Source organism: Stenella coeruleoalba (genome assembly GCF_951394435.1).
Source record: "Stenella coeruleoalba genome assembly, chromosome: 2".
Lineage (NCBI taxonomy): Eukaryota > Metazoa > Chordata > Mammalia > Artiodactyla > Delphinidae > Stenella > Stenella coeruleoalba.
Window position 1 is genome coordinate 14,960,639 of NC_137147.1, and position 2,687 is coordinate 14,963,325.

At 36.4% G+C, this 2,687-nt stretch overlaps 1 pseudogene across 1 annotated transcript; it reads right to left on the minus strand.

Moving 5' to 3' along the window:
• Positions 1–1,524: 1,524 nt before the first annotated feature.
• LOC307182496 (cytochrome c oxidase assembly protein COX20, mitochondrial-like) lies at positions 1,525–1,898 on the minus strand (annotated as a pseudogene). The gene has a single exon. The product of its transcript is annotated as a cytochrome c oxidase assembly protein COX20, mitochondrial-like (transcript).
• Between the last annotated feature and the right edge of the window lie 789 nt (positions 1,899–2,687).

Genomic DNA, 2,687 nt, shown 5'->3' on the forward strand with positions numbered 1-2,687 from the left:
CCTGGCAAAATGAGATGTTCAGAAAATAAAAGTTTTCTCTCTTCTAAGACTTTGTCTTGGAAGAACTTGGGTATCAGGTAATTCAGGCATAAGGGAGTAAGTCAGGAACACTATGAAAAGGAAAGGGGAATAAGCCAGAAATTCATCTGAACTCCTGATTCTCTAAGACTCTAGGGAAAGGAGAAAATTAGATTCAAAATCTGAGAAATATGGAAGTGTGTGTGATGGTTCTGTGGTCCCCAACAGCAGAAGTCATTTAGAAGGGTGCAGGGGTAGAGAGTCAGTTGTTACCGAGAGAACAAAAACACTCTTGCCTACCTACTTATTAATGCTTGAAATTCCTGTCTAAAAACATGAAACCTTTTATTCCACTAATAGCATCTGGAAAATATCTTGCATATAATAGACCTCCAGTAAGCATTTGTTAGATTGAATTACAACCAAAACATAAAGGGCAAACGCCTCTGGGAGAAGCAGCACAGTGACTTGACTCACACAAAGGTGATGCCAGCTTCTCTTGTGAAAGTAGATTTTGGGTATCAAAAGTAAATTTGAGTTTCAGATAGGAAAGGGCCTCCACGATTAAGCGAAGACAGCAAAGTGGGAGAGGGTTCTGAAGACTATATTGCTTGCTATCCAACTTCAGCTGAAGCCATCCTCATTTCATTATTTTTCTTTTAAGTATTTTATTCCAATTCTTTCAAGAAGTGGACAATAGGGTCTTTTTCTCTCCAATTTTAGCAGAGAACATATTATCATAAGTGCATTTTAATTTGTCCTTGGCTTTCACTCTATGTGTATAAAGAAGAGAGAGAAGATCCTTTCTGGTTGCTGTTCCCAGGAGATAACCCATGATCATAGGCAGATGCATGCAGCTAATATGGGCTTATTGTAGATTTAGCTTCCAGGAACATGCTTCCACTGGGGAATCACCACCAGTTGCAATAGTCTTGGAGAAGAGACATTCCTGAAGACCTTTTGTTGAGTATTTAAACATGAATTTCTCATTGTTAAGAAATCATTCCAATGGTACATTTTTGTTATTGATATCTGGAGGCTTGTATCTGTATTTTAGAAGGAAAACAATGTTCTCCCTTAATGCATTGCTATGTTTACTTTTATTATTGAGTTTCTTCTTTTTGTCTTAGCTTGTCAGCTCAAAACTAAGACTTGTGCTCAGTTGCAATAACTATTCATAGCCTATTTTTCTATTTATCTCTTTAATTCCCTTTATTAGGCAGGTGGCTTTTATTCTTCTACTCTTATTTAATGGTTTAATCAAACCTATTTTTTAAAGCATTAAACATGAGGTTTATTTTAAGGATGAGTCCACTGTGTGTTATACTGACAGTAGATACAGGGCCAGAATAAGTTTGTAAATATTCATACATGTGTAAAAAAGACTGCAACTTACACATACTTTCTTTACTTGATTGAAAGACTTCTTATGGTACATAAAATGCTTTCTGTAGTTGATCTCAGCTTTGTTCACACTGAAGTGAGTTGCATCCAGGTTTTCTAAGCTCAAGACTGCTCAATTGCTGCTGCTGCCACCGTTGGTTTGTTTTCTTTCAGGATCAAGGTGGATACTTTCATATAAAATCTTGTTTTTAATTCCTTCTCTGGCAAGTCTTTCCTGGATTCTTAGCTTTGCATAATTATACCTACAATTGAACCAGCATCCTAAAGTTACCAAGATAAAACCTCCTACTTCCAACATCACGTGATCTTCTAGTTCTACTGGTTAACAAAAAATGTCCAAAGCCAGCCTCAACAGATCCTAATGAGCCGTATAATATTGAATCCCGTGCATAGGGAATGTTTTCAACATCTAAAATTCATAGGAGCTTAAACGGCTTCCCCTTCCTGGGCTCCCCGGGCTCCAGCACAGCCGCCATGGGGACGGTCGGCGCCTTTGCCCCTAATCAAGCCTATTTTTAATTAGATGAGTTTGAAGCCCTTTGGAAATGGGGATATAAATAAAATAAACTATGTATTATTACATACCATAATATATAGCCTAATACATATACTATATAGTTCGTTTATTCTATTTTATTCTATATTATTTTAAGACATATTGTATTATTACATTTACATTTAATCTATATCTTTATAGAGTACCATTACTTGCATAATTCAGAGGATTCCTGGAATTTATATTTGTCTGCTTGGCCATGCTCAGTATCATCAATGAAAACTATCCAGTAAATGCAGTGAAAGCACCAAGAGGTAAAGGCCAAGATAATCTTTTCCCATTCAATGGCTAATTATGAACATATTTTCATCTTTAAAGTCCCTGAAGGACAAAAATGAAGGACTTTTTTTAGGGAATATTTTTTAAGGTGTACCTATCAGGGCAGAGAAAAGAAATGAAATGAAATGATCAATGTGCCCTATATGTTGGCCCCAGTCTCAAGACAAAATCCCTTAGGTTTTGGTGGAAACCTTGGAAATTTGAGCTATTGACTATTTCTCAGTCATTCTCCAATCAAAATACTCTAGCTATTCATTCATCTAATAAGTAAATGAGAAAATGGAACTTCAGAGCTTGGCGGTATTAGCATGTTATGAAGTAATGGATTAACTTGCTGTTTGTCACTAGAGGGGGCTTTAGGAAAGTTTTAAGCTGCATCTCTATGAGGAAGACAGTCAAGCCATAGGAGGCAACATTAACTTACAAATCT